Raw genomic sequence first — 20,386 nt, 5'->3', positions numbered from 1 at the left:
AAGTATTTTGTTATTATTTACTCTCATCTTATTAAACCTCTTGCCACCCCTCAGATGGGTGCACGTTCCCCCGACCTCATTTGAAACCAATAACAACATCTTGGTCAGTATTATGTGACAAGGTGAATGTCACACACCTGAGCAGCATAACACTATAATTGGGAATGTTGCCGCTCTTTCTGTCTCACTGTTCATTTTTATGTAAGATGATATTCATGTGGGTGCACTGTGTGGAAACCTACTCACTCAACCAGTGCTACAACTCACTCACTCTGCAAACCGAGCATTCAGTAGCCTATCATACACTGTCGCACACACTGTGTGAGCCGAGAGCGCTCTCCGTCTTTCATTCATCCCGGTAAACGCTGCTCACACTTTCTTCTTCTTCTCCTCCCTCCTCACCCCGCCCTCCCCTCGCCCCCCTTCTCTCCCCACTCTTCACTCCCTCGCGCTGGGATAGCTTACTTTGTTTTTGTTTTCCCCTCCGCGGTGCCTTTTGGTCGGAGTAGTAGCTAGTGGAAGATATCAACAGAGCTACGTGTCTTCTTACCTCCGCGATACTACGGAATACAGAGGAGTCGTTGGAGGGCACGCGCATCACGACAGAGAGCAGCGCGAGAAGGTTTTTTTTTTTTTTTTTTAGACGGTACGGCATGATTTAAAACAAGAAATAAAGAAAATATCTGTATTGAATAACCGCGTTAGGTGACGCTCCACCTGAAAAGACTCACGTTAAGTTTTGACGGATTTTACGGCACAGGTGCGTTAAAGGATTAAATACAGGCATTTGGCGGATGGTTGTCGGTTTCGTGGAGAGGAGTCAGCGCCTCTGCGCAAGGTGAGTGATGGACTCCGAACTGAATGGAGAATACTGACAGTAGAGTTTGTTCAACAGATGAATTATTAGACTGTATTGACCTCCGACGTCTGGATCATTCTTCTGCCTGTTTCAAGCAGAATACTTTAAGGCTTTGGCACCTTAAATCACTCTATATCGCTATGGAACTCCTGCTCGGATATAGCGAGTGTCAGTAGAGTTTGTAGCAACCTCTGCAAACTTTGTGGCATTTAAAAAATATCTGTAGATAAATCTGAGGCGTGGTTTTGATCCAAGTTTCCAAATGCCTATTGCTGCATGATATTATAGTTTTCCTATCGTGCTATAAAATCCTTCTTGGGGGTTTTATAGAACAATGTATCTAAAAGCAGCACTTACTGAATTGAACTGAATTATCTAGGTCGATGCAGGTGTTTCTGGATTGTTTCACCATGAGGTGCTGGACTAATGTAGTTTAGGGCTGTAACTAATGATTATATCAGTTCTGGATCTGGGAATCGATTAATGTTGATTAATTGGTCAATAAAATGTCAGAAAATAGTGATACATGTCCATCACAGTATGCCAGAGTCCAAGGTGAGGTCTCCAAATGTGTTGTTTTGTTTGACCAACAGTGCAAAATAAAAATATTCAGTTTACAGTAACAAAAAAGGGAGCTCATCATTACTTTGGAAAAGATTAAACCAGAGAATGGGTGGTGTTTCTGCTTGATACAGTAAACTACTTACATGATTAATCAATTATCAATATAGTAGATTCATCTTCAATCGACTATATAAGAAATTCAGCTCATTTTATTTCAGCTCTAGTGTAGTTTGAATACATTTAGAGAAAGCTGGCAGCCCACTATAGTTTGAATTAGATGCAGGGATTTTCCTCATGATTCAGAAACTTTTCACGGCAGTGCAAATCCAAGCTCTGGCACACCTTCAGTAATGACTTTATGTGAAATATGAATATGAGACACATGTCAGACATATTATGGATTATGTCTGATACTTGCTGCATCTAGTTTCACTGGCTCCTATTAATCTCATTGAGAGCCTGCTCACTGCAAATATTTGTCACTTTGGGTAGAATGCACAGTCTCATACTTGGCATCTGTGGAAGGATGATACGAGCTTATGGCCTTTACACAGCACTCGCCTGCCTGTCACCAGGACTCACACAAACACATTTCAAGCTATCTCCAAATATCACTCATTCAGAAACATTGTAATAAGGTGTCATGAAGTAAAATAATTCAATTTATTTCGGTCATCACACATGCAGCCATCATTTCAGTCCACAGAAAAGGCCATTTTATTTACCTCAAACTCCCCTCACTGCAGTCCATACTCTGCCTTTTTATTTCCATTGACTTGTACTGGGTCTAATTTTCCACATGTAGCCCAACCAGCTAATCTGAGCCGAGGCTTCAAGCTCTGTTTACATACAGTTATTGATCAGCGTGCACAGACTTCAGCTGTACTTCAGGTCACTGCAGCAGACAGGGCAACAGAGTGTCTCTAGAATAGGAGAGAAATGCACCTTATACACCATATCAGAGCAGCAACTGATGATTATTTTCATTATTGCGAAACTGCCAAATAACAGATTAATAACAGAAATTTGTGAAAAATGCCCATCAGAGGTTCCCAGAGCCCAAGAATACCAAACAACAGTGCTAAACTAGAGCTGGAACAATTAGTTGTTCAATCAACAGACATACAATTTATCAGCAACTATTTTCATAAACTGTTAATTAAAATTACTTTCGAGAAAATGCAGAGGATGCAACTGTTTTTGGCCAGATGTCCGTTTCCTTCCGCTTTCTTTGTGTTGGCATTTTAAACTCTGGTGGATTTATGAGGACTATGGTTAACTGCTCCTCAGATCTCTGCAGAGTAAATCCAGACAGCTAGCTAGACTATCTGTCCAATCTGAGTTTTCTGTTGCACGACTAAAACAACTTTTGAACGTACACATGTTCCACCAAAACAAGTTCCTTCAAGGCTATTTTGCAGCGTCACCGTGGCTCCATGCGGTGCTTAGCGCCGCCCATCACAATTGTGATTGGTTTAAAGAAATGCCAATAAACCAGAGCACGTTTTTCTCCCATCCCGGGAATGCTGTGTAGACTAGCCAGACCCTCTTCCGCAGTGCTGTGGAGGAAGGTCTGGCAATGCGAGACTACTTCAAAGCTAATACCCTAGGTGAGCATTTTAAGGAGGAGCAAAAGAAAATGTAGTTCATTAGCATGTTCATTATGTGGAACATGTGCAGTGTAGCTGTTGTCAGCTCGGAGTGATCTAGAAGTACAGACACCTATTTCATTCTCCCTCTTTCTGTCTCTCATGAGGTGCTGAACTGCATCAGGGGAAGAATCTGATTAACCGAGTGGCATAATTTACCCGGTCCTGAAGGAATAAACAGAAAAGCGATGTTGTTCTCGCAAAGTGCCCACTTTCCTTCTATACATACAAACAAAGCATATGCACACACAAAGATTGACACACACACACACACACACACAATCTGAGAGCAATAATTGAAGCAGTGTGCTCCTTCGCCTTTTTAATAGGACATAGATTGATTGAACAAGTGTGTGTGTGTGTGTGTGTGTGTGTGTTCATAGGCGTGCAATTGCTCTGGTTTCCTTAAGATTGATAACGCATCATGTGTAGGTGTCTGTCTAGTGTGTGTGTGTGTGTGTGTGTGTGTGTGTGTGTGTGTGTGTGTGTGTGTGTGTGTGTGTGTGTGTGCGTTTTCCATCAGGAATGCTCCATAGCAACAGGCAGTATATCTTTTTCAAAAATCTGTTTCTCACATACCGTATGCTGTGACCTTTCTGCTGACTTTGTGAATGTGAGTCTATGCATGGGTGCATCTGTGTTAATGTGTGTGTCCATGCACATCAGTGTGTGGGCTATTTGACCTTTCCTAGTGTACATTCATTAATAGCTGCATAATAGCTGATATGGAACAGCCCACTGTGCCTGTCTACACGATCAAGATATTGAATCTGTCTGTCTCATAGCAGCATCACTGCAGTGCCAACCTTTTCAAAGAGCTTTTTGTGCCTCTTTTCCTCTCAAACAAAGCAGATATCATCACAATTGTGCAGTATTGATAATGATTTGGAATGCTTAGGGGCAGTTCATCATTTTTAGATTATTTCATGTATCTCTCAGCGGGAACAAGAGAGACATCTTTAATATATATCTTGACACGGTTGTCATGTTATGTTAATATCAGTGTTAGACTAATAACTGGTTGCATATTTCATATCCAGGAATAGCAGACAGAGCTCTTTAGAAATCAATTTTCTTTTGCTCCATCACCATGTTCGGAAACTGGCCTACTGCCAGATCAGGAGGGGATGAGGAAAGGAGATGGGGATATTGTGGGTGCATTAGTGAATGAGGAAAGAAAAAAATGCATATCAGATGTAGTATTCATTCTTTTCTGTCTTTATATTTGTCTAAATAAGTTATTTGCTTTCTCAAAACTTCATAGACACTCTTATAGACACATTGAGGAACAGATGCAAGTTGAAGAAGCAACAGCAACATATGCACTTGATCATAGAACATAGCTTCCTATTTATATGGGCTAGGGTGCTGCAAGGTCATGCCCTATTTAGTCCATGCTTGTGTGTGTGTGTGTGTGTGTGTGTGTGTGTGTGTGTGTGTGTGTGTGTTGGTTGCACAGCATGCAGTCCAAGCTCATATATATCAATAGAATTTCCTTGTGTGTTTGGTCATCATTTACACAGCACACGAGCACAGCACAGTATGATGTTTATATGTATGCCATCTTTGTAGATAGGGCAGTGTGTGTGTGTGTGCGCATTTGGAGAGACTATAGCCCTATTTGCACGGGATAAGTATTACCTGGGGACCTCTTGTAGTTTATAAATGACCCCCACACGTCTGTATTTCGTCTGGCGCATTCACACGGGATAACTGAAGTCTGTATTTTACTCAAATTTACAGACATTATCCCCCGGATATGATGTCAAAACTTTTCATTTATAATTGACAACGCAGCCAGTTAGACCCCAAATCACAGAGATGCCGATTCGCACGGGACTAATATTATCACAGGACCTCCGTTTTCGGCGAAATATGGTAGGTCATTTGCGGGGGAATTATTACTTTACAAATTACAGACATGACCGATTCGCACGGGATTAAGATCACAGACAACCTCCGCGATTATTACAAATGACTGGAGGTCACCAGGTAATACTTATCCCGTGCGAATAGGGCTTATAACTCATAACAAATAACTCACCGCTCTATCATAGAATCTGTGTTGTATGTGTAAAGGCTGTTGGCCTCTCTCACTTTTCTTTTCTGCAAGAGAAAATAAACATGCCCTTTTATTTTCCAATTCCCGTATCAAACTCATACTCATATTTAGAAAACATAATGTATTAATTCTGTTAATCAAATGGTAAAGGAGGTAGAGTTCATGTGACTGAAATTGGCAGTAGTTGGCAGGGTGCTTAGTGCGTGATGAATACTACTAAAATTATTTTTCTCACTTGATCTTGTTTTATTTACCTAAAGCTTAAAGTGATGGTTCAGAGTAATTTCACCCTAGGGTCCTTTGCACCATGACCTCGAGCCAAACAACCCCCCAGAAGCTTTTTTCACCTGGGTCGAACATTGGGAGACTTAGCGTGATCAGCTGAATAGCTTAGTGCAGGCGCTAATGGACCCACGTTTGTATCTCGTAAATGACCCCACTAATAATGCCCGAAATGATACCAAATGTCTACAGTAGTACAAATAGGTTATGCACTCATAAAATGATGGATTGGAAAGTTTGTAAGTACACCAGAAGTTTATGTAAATAACACTTGCCTTGGCTTCTTTATTAATTTAACTTAGTTAGTGCTGTAGTATAACTAGCAGAAGACAAGTTATAATTGAGGTAAGTTTGGAGACATTACCTTTTTTAATCATTAAATTAATAAATATTTTTGTTGCATCTCTTTTCGGTGTTGTAATTTGTAGACGGCCCTAAGCACTCGTCTAACTGCAGGTAGCAGCAGCAGCAACAGAGAGCAGAAGCCAACAGGCAAGTGTTATTTACATAAACTTCTGGTGTACTTACAAACTTTCCAATCCATCATTTTATGAGTGCATAACCTATTTGTACTAGTGTAGAAGTTTGGTATCATTTCGGGCATTATTAGTGGGGTCATTTACGAGATACAAAGTGGATCCATTAGCCCCTGCACTAAGCTATTCAGCTGATCACGCTAACTCTCCCAATGTTCGACCCAGCTGAAAAAAGCTTCTGGGGGGGTGTTTGGCTCGAGGTCATGGTGCAAAGGACCCTAGGGTGAAATTACTCCGAACCATCACTTTAATCTAAAATAGCTCAACATTTAGGTGTTCTTCTTTTTGGGTCATTTTATAACATGGACTTTATTTTTTGTTTGATCATTTGACAGTTGATTGCTATGAACAATGCCATTGATTGCTTCTCTCTTCTTGTAGCTTTCAGTTTGCTAGAGGCACTGTTCTATAATACCTCTTTCACACCAATGACCCGGGTCAGACCGGGGTTATCTGACCCGTGTTCAACCCTTCGTTTGTCTATTCAGACTAAGCCAGGCAACACGGGTTGATCCCTGGTCATGACAATTCAGATACAGTACGACCAGGGTCACAACCCCAGAGCCATGCATACTAATGACCTCACATGAGAGATTGGGCGGGGGGAGAACATTTCTCTTTGTTTGATAACAATTAGGGCTAAAACAATTCCTCGAGTAACTCGAATAATTTGATTACTAAAAATCCTTAATGCAAAATTATTTGCCTCGAAACTTCGTTTAAACAATGTCACTAACGTTGTTTATCACTGTGTTTCCGCACAGATGATTATTACTGTCGCACAACGGGCTGACGCTGCTGTTGACACATGCCGTGAAGAATGACAGCGCAGATTACAAAATAAAGGAAGAGAGCAAAAATAATGAGGGGCTAAAAGAGATAGGCGGCGAAAATGACAGAAAATTTGGCATCATTTTAAGATGCAAAAAAACAAGTGTGTCACGGAGCGGACAAGTTAAACAAGGTAACATTAATGTCTGCATGCAGTCTCTCATCCAGCGTTTTACACAGCTACATCATGTTACTCTGCAAATAGCAATTTTCTTTTAGAAAACAAGCTAAAACAAAAGCTGTCGGTAAACTTGCTGGTGGAGATAAACCAGCCCCTCTCTCTTTACCAGCGCCTTCTGCACATGGCTCCTTAATATAAGGTGACCAGATTTCTGAGACAAAATCCGGGGACTTTTTCAGCTCAGAAGCGTAAATACCTCCAAAACAGGACATTTTTTTATCTTTGTAAACTTAAAACGGGGACACTGCGCCAGGGGCCTCACTAGACCTAGAGCTGCACTGCGGAACAAGCCCCCATAGGGGGGGGGTCCATGGGCATGCGCCCCTGTAGGAAAATGTCTATTTTAACGTTTAAATGCATCAATCTGGTGCACTTTGAAAAGAAAGTCAGAGGTTAGACTTGATTACTCCTATCTATGGATGGAAATATTTGTGCTGTAGCCTGAAGTATTTTGCACTTCATAAGTTTAACCATGCAAACACAGGTGAAATAGTTTTTTCTTCATATTTTTGCATTAATGTCACTAGGAAGCATGCCAGTAGAAATACATTATATATTCATATTTGTAAGTGGGATTGTCTGGAATCTGGCAATATAATAACCATTATGGTTGGATACTCTGGCAAAGCAATTTACAAAAATGTCTGTTCTGACATAAATAGCTTACATGAGAATACATTATAATTTTGGCCCAAAGTTGGAGACCATGTAGAAATTTGTTGTCTTGCCTGTTTGATTTATTATCGTCTTAGTTTGTCTCTGTGTAGCTATTTAATTGCATCATTGATTGATTGATTAATTGATTGTCTCGTAGCCTACTTATCCTGTCTTTATACAGTATTTCAGTGTTTGTCGGCGCTAATAAATATCAGAGATTTGAACCTGGCCTGGAGTGTGTGACTAAGGGTGGTATAGAATAGGCTAGTCCTCCGATATCGAGCGTAATGTTATAGTGATAAAATAAACATCTGGCAGCCAGTGGTGTAGTCTATATTTTTGTAGTGAGTAGGCCTATACTGTGATTTTCCCCTCCCAGCCTCATACTCACCTGTCCCAGAGCGACGCACCTTGATGTTTCCGAATACGAACTGTACACGGACAATAGACGTTTCAGTATTGATAGCGTTTATTTAAAGCCCTGGAAAAACAACACTTAAAGTTGAGACAGATTTAACTTTTTGAGAAACGCAACCGAACCTGAACACAACAGGACATCACACAAATAAGCCATTTAATAGACACCCCTACACTGCCACACAAAACCATGACTAATAATTAGCATCATCATACAAGTTTTGTATCTATTAGCAATAACATCTGCTGAACAGGGCCTAAATTTACACAAAAGCATTTAATGAAATGTTTACAATTGTCATCACCATGGCTAACAAATGCCTAAAAAGCAGACGAAAGGAGAAAAAAAGCTACACTCTTTTTATTTTAGTTAATTATCTGACCATTGATAACTAACATTACCATATAGTAATTTAATCGTGTAAAGTAATGCACATTTAAGATTTAAGAATTTACTCTAATTTGCATAGTCATTGACCTTATGAATTTCCATATATTTATATCAGCTTTGCATGTGTGCTGATATTTACCTAACTTTCTGTCCCTCCACTCTAACCAAGGACGCCTGTTTTTAAACTCCCTAGCCTGACTTTCAGTCCACAATGCTGGCCAGGAGTTCTCACTTCTCACCATCTCTCTCATCATCTCAAACAAGGAAATATAAACATTGTCTTCTGTTTACTGCTGTACTCAGACACAGGCACACAGAGACACACACACACACAAAGACACAACACACTCACGCGATGTCATATAAGCTACTCTCACTATCAAGTCAGGGTCATCATGATCTGAAAACACTGAAGTAATGTTATTTGGGTCTGTTTACATTTCATATCTCGTTACTTTAAAACTTTGTTTTACCAGTTGCGAGAAAGGAAAGACCACGCAAAGAATGACCACCAAACAACTCATTGTTGCTTAGTAACTTTAAAAGTGGTAGTAGTAGTTAGTTGTTGGTTGTATCACTGCTAATAATGTTAGCACTAGCTATTGCAAATTGTAGATCATACACAGCCTACACATATAGGTTAAAGGTTAAATAATATATAACTTAGATGATAAACAATAACACTTAGGCTACAAGAACACCTTTGGTTTACCTATCCTATGAGATATTGTACTACTCACACTCATCAGTGCTAGCTGGCTGAATGAATGAATGAATGAATGAATGAATGGATGGATGAAAGAAGCCCATTGTAGCTGTCTCGCAAAGGGCAAAGATTATTCTACCGCGCTGCCAGAAATATGGGCATTCTAGAACATCTCTGAGCTCTGAGTAGCACTTGCTCTGGCTGTCTTGAGCCTATGCGTGTAGGATGCGCGACTATACGTTTGGTCAATGTTTTCTTTCTTTCATTCCAATTTCGGGTCTGTCAGTCACAGTGAAAACCGGGGACATTTCCGGGGACAGCTCCAGCTGGGGACAGGTCACCGAAACCGGGGACTGTTCCCGGAAACCGGGGACTGTTTCCGGAAACCGGGGACGTCTGGTCACCCTAACTTAATATGCACGTGAATGGCGTCAGCGCTAAGCAAAAAGTGTTTAAGTGGTCGATTTTCAACCCATCTGAAGCGAGTCATCCAGTGGAGATTTACCGGCTGGGAAACGCGGTCCCTTTGGGTACTGCTGGCAGCAGTAGTACAGAAAATTTGCAAACTTTCCCTTAACTTGGTAGCTACCTAGCTTGGTTGGCATAATGCTGTACAAGACATTTTTAGGCAACAAAATATTTAAATTAACTTTTATTACGTGAAGACACACAGTGAGAGGGTCAAAGTTTAAGATGAAAACATGGAAAACACCCCAAAACAAGTTCAGGGCTATTTGAATGTACACAGGGCCATGGATACGCATTGCTAAGCATCTGTCATGATTGGAAGGCCGGCATGTAGCCACGCCCCTAATGCATGCCTTGCTTTATTGTCAATTTTAAAATAAATTAATAATAATAATAATAATTTACAAAAGGAACAACATGCTGTATTAAAGAAGACTTGAAAGTAGCGATTGAGGCCATAAACTAAAAAAACCTTGTCACTAAGGTAATAAATTAAGTGAGAAGTAGAGTCATTTCCCCACAGACTTCTAAAGAAACAGACTTATTGTTGCAACCAGTGAAGTCGCCCCCTGCTGGAAATGAGATAGAATACAGGTTTAAGGCACTTCCGCATTGGCTTCACTTTTCAGGCCCGGAAGCTTTGTCCATTATTTTTACAGGCTATGGTCCGACCCAGCTCTCGACCTGGGTTATGAAGCTGAGCTATCAATGCCTGTTAACCCTTTCAAACACAAAGTCAACCCCGGTTGAGCCCTTGGTGTGAAATGGGTATAACAAACACTCAAAGACCAAGAAAGCTCTAACAGTTGAACCCACATGCTAAAATCAATCCTTTCAATGTAATAACACTCACAACGTCTTAGAGAACACAGCTACTGGCAAACTGAAAAAATAAACATTTCTACAGTGTTAGAGTTAAGTACAATCAATCCCAAGGATCATATAGTCAGCCCAGCATGTAAACAACAGAAACTGTCCTTTAACACTATTGCACTTGCCTTACTTTACCTTGACCCGCGTAATTATTCTAGCACAGTTACACAGTAGGTTATGCAGGTGGATTTTTAAGTTTTCATTAAAACACTGTGAAAGAACAAGCAATGGATACCCAACCCCCTTGTGGCCATTCTGGGGTCTACAAATGACATTGCTTTGAACTCTGGCAGGGACAAATGGCCAGTGTAACTGGGTACGGTACTGGCTAAAAAACTTATATTGCGATTTTGGAAATCAGATGCTGCCCCTTCATTTGAGATGTGGTTGAGAGAGCTGGGTGAAGTCCTCCACTTAGAGAAGATCAGATTCATGATTACAGGGAGGGAGAATGCGTTTGATAGGGCATGGGGACCGGTCTTGGAACACTTAAGGGGTCTGAGGGAGGAAACAGAGTGATGAGGGGTCACATATATTGATAATGTAGCATTAGCGGTTTCAATGAGAATTTTTCTTATCTCTTTTGACTCCTGGTTTTACTTTTTGGTCTCTTAGTCTTGATATTTGCTACGGTGCCTCATCATAATTGTATTCAGAATCCGCCAAATAATTGTAAGTTCTTGGTTGCTGCTTATTGTTATTGATGTTATTGTTGCTTGTATGAACAAATGCAGTCTGAACCCAATGTTATACAATGCAATAAACATATTTAAATTTTTTTTTTTTAAAACACTGAAAGAAAATGCAGTCAAACACATGCAGAGACAAACACCTCTTACAAAGGTGCATTTAACCTTTGGCTTAATGTGGGGATCCCTGCAGGCATGGCTACATTTACTCAAGCAAACATACACACACACACACTGACAGACACACTGACGGACACACAAAATAGGAGACCTGTGATTGACAATTGACCCTACAAGGATATATCTGCACTTAGGACCAAAATACATCATTAACTCTCAGCCGTGTTGTACTGAAACTATTTATACACCTGCTTAATAGTCAAACCAGCAGAATCTTGGCGTAAAAATTGTATTGGTAGAGCTTTTTGTGCCACAGAACAACAAGCTTATTTTAATAATTAGTAAGAGGTGTAATGTCATATTGCTCATTAGCTGTTTGCAGTAATGTCAGTTTCGTAATTAAGACAAACAGAGTGAGAGAGGATTGAGAGATTTGAAGAGAGGAACGTCATTACAAAGCATTATTTGGCTTGTGTCACTTCAGTTGTTCCACTTATTACAATTATATTTTTCTTCCCAATATCTTTCAAGTTTATTATTTGTATGTCTCACTCCAGCTTAGTCACTTAGGTAATGCCTGTCTTTTGTGTTGAAATACACATTGCCTCATGGGAAATCTCTTTGCTCCCTTCTCCATTTCGCTCTAATCTGCCCACTGGTATAATACATTTTGTACTTGGAAATACAGTAGAATATTGCTTATGCGTGATTTTTTGTTTGGGTTTAGGAAAATACATTAATGAAAATATTGAAATAGATGCTCTGATTTCACTCTATGCCTACCAAAGGAAAGGTGTGTATAAGTGTGTGTATTACACTGACAACCACATGCTGCCAACCAAAGATATAGAACAATTGTTCTATATCTGTGCTGCCAACAGCCAAAATCCTTGAAGTGAGTGCTTTTGTGCTTAATGCAATACCATATTTAAAGACCCTCTTTACATTAATCGCACAATTTCTTTCTTTTGTAGGATCATTAGTGTCGTCTCAGGTCTAATACACTTGGTATTGAATCGGGATGTTTAGTGCAAAAAAACAAGACATTGTTTAGTCTATAATTGCTCTACCGCTTTAAAGCAGAAAATATGGAGTTGAGAACTTGCCAGGGAAGTTACACTAAACAGAATAAGAACATTTGGACAGAAGGTGCCAAAGTATAAAAACGGTGCAATTAGTTGCTAATGGAACAGATTGATCCCAACAGTTTTGTTGCCATTCAGCATAGCACCCCCCATATGTTTCAGTAACACCACAACCCCCATTCAAACTTCAGGCCGCCTTCGTCTCCCCCCATTAACTCAGTTACTGTGCACGCGAGCACACGCGCACACACACACACACACACACACACACACACACACACACACAAACGTAAATGTGCTCGGTTAAACTGAGAAAACTTTGCCTGGGATAATAGTCTTCATTCACCCTCTAATGAATCCATATTGTGGCCTAAAGTGGTGGATCTGCTATTAATACTATTAACAAGTAATGGCCCAGAGAGAGATTTTCAGAGATAAAAGCACCAGAGAACCCGCATGAAGAAAAAGGTTTCATAGAGGCTACATACATACATAAGAGATTACAAATTCTAAATTAATGAGATGAATAGAGTTGACTAATAAAGTTTGCGTCATAAACTCAGTGTTTGCATAGCAATTTATTTCTGTATTAAGGTGCTTTTTTTTTTTTTTTAGAAAGTAGATAAGTCTAGCCCCGACCATCCCTCATGAATAATCCCTTCCCGCAAGGCCACATTTCCACCACAGGGAGAGAAAAGAGGAGGAAGAGATGAGGAAAAGGAGAAAGATGAGGAGCGTAGTGTGAATATGTGTAACAGTTTTTTACTCTGTCAATATCATGATGCTCCATAAAAGAGGAGAATTAGGCCCAAAATAGAAATTGGGGCACAACAAGCAGCAAGTAAAGGCAGAGTCATAAAAACACAGACAGACACACACTGACTCAGGTGGAGATATGTGTGACCTGACCTTGACATTAAGTGTGTTATTGTCTGTACCAAACTTTGTCTCTTTCCAACAGAATTTACCCTTTTGGTTTGACAATGCAGAAATTAACTATGAAGGAACTGACAGGAACCCTTATCACATATGTGTCACTCATTTTGCATCTTTAGCTTTTAGCTCTTAGTTTTATTTAGCGAGACTTGTGTGTTTGTAGCCTATCTGCGTATGTTTGCAGTTTGCAGCATTGAGAAATAATAGTACAAAGAGAGCTCCTGCAGTGCAAACAGAATGAATGAGGATTTTTTTTCGGAAAAGATTAAATTACCAAGAGTGAAACAGAGAATAAAATTGTAATGTGGAACATCAAAGTTGTGCCTTTGCGATATACGTAGGGTTCCATATTATTAACCCTGCAACCCTTTCTCTTGTTCTACCCACTAGTGACTCATTAGACAGGCCATTGGCTCACAGGCTGATGTCAAAATGTCATTGTCTGTGTGCATAATTTGACAGTTAAATCAGAGGAGCATTTTCAAATGAGAAAGGAACTATATAAAATGTGAGCGCAGAAAGAGGGAGAAGGGAACAGGCAGTCCAGTACACATCGACCCTTCTGTTGAAGCAGAAATGGAAAGATTGATGTCGAAAAGAAAACGAACGAGGGGATGAGGGAACTTAAAAGACGCCCTGCTGTCCCAACCACCTGCTGTTCCCTCTCTTTTTATCCCTGTCTCTTTGTAGGTCTCTCTCTTTGTATGTCCTCTGTCAAGTGTGGCACATTTTTCTGTCTTTCACTAGTTTATCTCAAGTCTACATTATACCAATAAAGGTGTGTTTTCAGGTCATAACTAAGAATGCATTTCTAAAAGGAGTAGTGTCTCTGAAGCTCCCCCTTGGTATAAAAATTATACTATATCTCAGTACAATAGGGCTCTCATTTAGTACAACGCTATCTCGTTGCAAACTAATTAATATTCTAAACCCAGGTGACAGGAAACAGTCTAAGTAGTTGCATTTACTAGACAAGAACAAAAAGCCACGTCCATTTCAATGGCAGCTTTTTAATGAATGGTGTGCCAGAAGCTGAGATTTGAGGGACAATCCCCTTAAGGTTCATTCTGTCTTTAGATGCCTCAGGCTTTCGTGCATTCGCTAAGACTCATCTAGTTTTTGCAATTATTTTTTTAGGCCTTTTTTCAATTTTAATTTGAGCTACTGGTTGTGTATAATATTCATCTCTGTCCTCATGTTACCTGGTAGATGCCTTTTGCAGCAGCTGGATAGCTCAGTGGATAGCCTAACACTTGACTTTCATGCAGGAGACTGGCTTTAAAGATGTTATATATATTCTTTCATATATATATATATATATATATATATATATATATATATATATATATATATATATATATATTAGTTATGGAGGACTAAAAATGACAGAAGGAAAATAAAAGTAGAAATAAATGCAGAAATATAGTGAAAATAAATACATTTTGGTAACATAAATGGCTATTTCTGTATTTTACATGTATTAATTTATTTATGCATTTCTATATGTATTTATTTATGTATTTATACATTTATTTATATATTTATGTATTTATATATTTATGTATTTATATATTTATTTATATATTTATTAATTTATTTCTACATTTATTTATTTATGTATATGCACATTTCTACATTTATTTATTTCTGTATTTCCACATTTCTACATTTATTTATTTCTGTATTTCCACATTTCCACATTTATTTTTCCCTGCGCCTGTATGAGTGGGGGGTGCCAACATCAGTCTGAAGAAGGATTGGTTAGAGCGATGTGATCGAATCTACTACTACTGCCTTGATTTCACTGGTACAAGGAAGCCTACTCTGCTGCTTATGTGCAGGTTGAACACCCCTATACAGCATAGTGTATATTAATGATAAACAACTAGATTTTCAAAACTGGAGGAATATATAACCGCCATAAACGATATTTGAGATAAAATTGTGATAAAATAACTTCCGCATCTATCTATCACTGACCGGAAGTGACGTAACGTTAGGGAGTCTGGTCAAGTTCATGCTCAAATTACAATGGACGTGGATGAAGAAACCGAGCTCTCCAACATTGGCGAGCATACCTATAATGGCCCACAGGCCTAATTATGAGCGTCCTAGGCGAGATAGAGGTCAGGGGGAGATTAGGGGGAGATCAGGGGGAGGAACAAGAGAGAAGTTGCAAACCAGTGGCGAATAGGGCAAGTGACTTGGTGAGTTACCGTGTTACTGTGGCTAATGCTGGTTCATCTAGGCTAGTACATCGGTGTTATACAATAAATCTGCTTTAACAAACATACTTTCGACCTTGTTTTAGATTAAACATACATGTAGACTGTCTTAATTTAAGCCAGCAATGTTTTGTCTTGTGATATTCTACAACCTAAGATTTTAACGCTGAGACAGGGACTGTGGAGTCCATCCAAGCCATGGATGTATTAAGAGAAGCAGGTTAGCACTAGCACATAATCGTTTTGTTGGCTAGGTGCTTGTGCGGACATTGTGAGGCTATGGCGTCGGCGGTGGACAGCATGTTGTCGAGAGGTGGATGCCTACTGGGCACTAGTTGAGGGTTTAGTCCCAGCCACGGACATTACCTGCCTGACGCTCCTTCCCGGCTTTGATGCCTGCTGCCTCAACCCATTCTAGCTGCTGGTAGCATACCTCAACTTCAGGCAGGAGTATGGTCCTCTCCAAGCCAACAGACCAGAGTATGTTTAGATGAGAGTAATTTATAACACTATTATATTATTATACACTTCTATTATAGTTGTCAGTTTTCTACACAAATAACAAACTGTATCAAAATAATTAATGTACATACTGTAACTACTTATATATAGCCATATTCTACTGCACTTCATACTATTCCTCTTGCACATACAGTACACTTATTCTTACGTTACTCGCTTCTGACAATGGTACTGTTACCACACGCACGCATATCTGTCTATGTGGTTTATACTGAATATCCATATTTATTCCGTTTTTCTTATAATATATTCTGTTAATACCCTGCATATATCTATATTCTTACTATGTTACTCCTACTACATTGCACATATCTATACATGTTGTTCATTACTTACACTTAGTTATACATATTTGATTTTTTTTCACTTCTGGTTGGACGCAAACTGCATTTTGTTGTCTTTGTACATGTACTCTGCACAATGACAATAAAGTATAATCTAATCTAATATAGTGTGCATTATTCATGCTGAGGGATTAGCAGATTTTTAAACTCTGATGTGCATACATACCTTTATGGAATAGAATAACTGAAAATGTTACATCAAATAAGTCACTCGTGATCATATTGACTATGTTAACAGGATTATCAATATCAACATTTCACCCCTATCATTCTCTAGGCAATTCCGATTCACAGCCTACAGGCAGGTGGTCCGATAGACATACGGGTTTCTGGGCAGGGAGATCAGGAAGGCAATACCAGCTTGTGTTGTGGCCGCAATCAGGAGGCAGTTTCCAGAGGAAGGGAGGCAATCAATAAATATATTTTGTTTTCACAAAATGAACACAATTACAAAGTGTCTTGTATTAAATGTATTCATAATTTCATTGATAGTAACTAGGAGTGTTGGGCAAGTTACTTCCAAAATGCAGTTCATTATAGATTACTAGTTACTGTCATTTCAGAGTAATTAGTTATATTACAATATTACTGTCTCTGAATTGTAATGCTTTACACTACTTTTGCATTACTTTTAGAAGTTTGACTTGGCAGGTAGCTTGTGAATTTCACCACCAGATCAATAAAGTCTCATCTTTATCAACTTTAATACATCATAACAAGAGTTATCTCAAGACACTCAAGTCACAAATAGAGTAGGTCTAGACCACACTATAATTTACAGGGACCCACCAATTCTAGTAATTCCCCCAAGAGCAAGCATTCAGTGTGACAGTGGCAAGGAAAACCTCCCTCTCAGGAAGAAACCTGGGACAGACCCAGGCTCTTGGTAGGCGGTGTCTGACGGTGCCGGGTGGGGGTGTGATGAACAGTGGCAATAATAGTCACAATAAAGATAATTGAACTGCGACTATAAATAGTAGTTGCAGTAGTTCATGGCATAGCAGGGCGTTACAGGACGTAGCAGGGAACTGCACGGCGTAGCAGGGAACTGCACGGCGTAGCAGGGTGTAGAAGGACCACGGCGACAGCTGCAGCCATGATTTAGGGGCCACCCTAGTCCAAGGAAAACTGCTAGGCAAAAAAAAAATAAAAAAAGAGAGTGGTCACAACACATGCACAACCTAATACAGTCCAGTATGAAATGTCTTCTTCCTACCATTAGAAGTAATTTGTAAATGTTTATGTGTCATATACAGCTAATGATAGATACAAGTTACACTACCTGATGAGCATTGCAGACATCTGATGTTGCACTGTGACCCACGATGAAGCACTAATGGTACAGGATCCTGTAGAGAGAAGCCCTCTGTCTCTTCAAAATCTACAGTGCTAGGTGCATCTATCCCTTCATTACTGGCTGCACTCTCTGCCAAAATCTGAAAAACCAACTGGATCAGTAATAATAATTTTAAAAAAAGAGAAATAAAACCAAAGCAGCTCTGACGTGTCAAAACATCTAGTGGCAAAATCTAGGAGATTTCAGCATATTGATTAATATATCAATTTGGACTTTCTAAATTACCAGAGAGTAGCCTACTGGGATGCAAAATCGTGCGGGAGAACGGTCTGAATTGAAATGCAGGGGAAACTGGAGTTTTGGGCTAGCTAGCTGCCTGCCAACAGCTCATAGCTAGCTTAATTAAATGCGGGGGAAACGGGGGCGTTTGTGCTAGCTAGTTGCCTGCCTACAGCTCATAGATAACTTAATAAAATGCGGGGGAAACGGGGGTGTTTGTGCTAGCTAGCTGCCTGCCAACAGCTCATAGATAACTTGCGCTATATAAATTCAATTTATTATTATTATTATTATAACTTAATAAAATGCGGGAAAAACGGGGTTGTTTGGGCTAGCTAGCTGCCAACAGCTCATAGCTAGCTTAATGCAAACTGCATTGATGTCAAGGCAGACAATTACGAAAACCTGTTCTAAAACTCAAGTCTCTCCCTCTCTCTGTATACTGAAGCCCTGATGCTAGGAATTTGCAGTCAGCGCATTTTTAATCCAGATGAGGGAATGATTTCAGACGCAATTTTAGCTACTCCTGTCATCAAATCATCAGCTACCAAACATTTGCTAATGCAATAGCCAAGTTAACATGTATGTTACTAGTTAGATGGTGGATTGCCCAATACATACACGCTCAAATCACTTCTTTATTCTGAAATTATTAGATTAAAACATTACGAAATCAGCCAAATTAAGAGTTACAAGAATTAAAAGTAAGACTTACTCTAAGAGCTCTTTTTCGGTGCATGGAAATTCTGCAAGTGCTACCACTTGGTCCTCCAGTCTTGCCCGCGCCGGATTCAGGTGAAAGCTTTGATGGTGGTGGACTTGATTTCATCGAGTGCACCGAGGGAACAGCATCGGTCATCAGCCTCACATGGTCCTTACTCCAAAATCCCATCCGAGACTCCAACAAATCTCCAGGTCTATAACTCTCCGGAGTGAAATGAGCACCACAAACGACCGAGTGTGTGGTGACAGACGCGGCAATGAAGTCTGCTCACTTCACCTGCACAAAACGCACCCAAAAACAAAAAACCTTGCTTCTCCTACAAGGAAAATGATTTTCTGACCGACTGGACTTTGTGCAACCAGCACAAACACAATAATTTACCATTATGACTTACCGTATTTTCCGCACTATAAGGCGCACTTAAAAGCCTTTAATTTTCTCAAAAAACAACAGTGCGCCTTATAATCCGGAGCGCCTTATATATGGATCAACCTCTCGGATCACTGCCCCGTTGACGGGACACTGCGTCGCTGTAACCTCGATAAAACTTCCACTCATTCGCGTTTTTATAACTTTAAAGCATTAAATATTCAAAATATACAGCCATGCGACACACCAATTGAAAGCTTAGCCTCTAATGATTAATTTAAGCCCACATACAAAGCATACGAAGATTTATAGCAGTTACACAACTGTTACAAAGTAAACAATTTACAATAAAACAATTCAGCCATAATTCGGCGTCGCGCGGTCGAGTGCATCCATACCTGATTTCGTTGTCCTTTCAGCAACAAAGTGGTATTTTGGCCAAAACTTGATTTTCATAAATCCACAAAAGTCCAAGGAAATGTAATATCCAAGCTTTATATTCCAAAACGATCTGTTCGCCTCACAATGTTGAAGTTTCTGGCCGAATCACAACGGAAAAACGCGTTTTCCATTTCCGCACTTGTCATCGCCGCTAGCTTCTCTGCCCAGCTTGCTACATGATCGATGTGGGCGTCAACGTATTCCCTAGCTTCTAAGCTTTCGATTGGTAGCTCTTATTAGCCAATCCGTTCAGGTTTGCCTCTGATATGGCCAATGGAAGCGGACAAGCCGATGACAACATGTCAGGGACCACGTTGAGACGATCGCCATTTCTCGGACCACTTAGATTTAAATGCTATAAGGAGGGAGTGAACGGAGTTGTCAGAACGCTTAATAAAGTTTGACTTTATCTGACGGTTTTGTTGACATTCCCTTTAGCACAGCTCCATCTAGTGGATGCATAACGCAACCCCAGTCAAACGTTTGACTGCAGTATCTTCTATTCTATGCGCTTTATAATCCGGTGCGCCCTATATATGAAAAAAGTTCTAAAATAGGCCATTCATTGAAGGTGCGCCTTATAATCCGGTGTGCCTTATAGTGCGGAAAATACGGTACATAAACTTCCTCTATATCTTGCTCTCTCTCACCACTGTAGAGTGAGAAGCAAGCGGGAGCACAACCTATTGTTTGCCTCTGCCTACGTCATATGACGCGTTGCTAGCGGGAAAGGCTACTTCAGAGCCTAGCTTAAAAATGGGCACCCATTCATCAAAATTTCTGCTTTAGGGTTTGTGTAACATAGCAATTTCTACTTATGTGTTTTTAAAAGACCTCTTCAGACAACATTACGTATTAATTCAGTTATGAATTCAACCT

At 39.9% G+C, this 20,386-nt stretch overlaps 1 protein-coding gene across 4 annotated transcripts in view; it reads left to right on the top strand.

The window, feature by feature from the left end:
- Nucleotides 1-274: 274 nt before the first annotated feature.
- zgc:171482 (zinc finger protein) overlaps nucleotides 275-20,386 on the top strand; it is a 72,276-nt gene continuing 52,164 nt past the window's right edge. For all 4 annotated transcript variants that reach the window (XR_005637160.1, XM_039784362.1, XM_039784360.1 and 1 more), the window contains exon 1: nucleotides 275-838. The gene's annotated coding sequence lies outside the window, so the exon portion shown is untranslated. The remainder of the gene's footprint in view (nucleotides 839-20,386) is intronic.

Source organism: Perca fluviatilis, chromosome 19 (genome assembly GCF_010015445.1).
Source record: "Perca fluviatilis chromosome 19, GENO_Pfluv_1.0, whole genome shotgun sequence".
NCBI lineage: Eukaryota > Metazoa > Chordata > Actinopteri > Perciformes > Percidae > Perca > Perca fluviatilis.
This window is presented reverse-complemented; position numbering and strand designations above follow the sequence as displayed.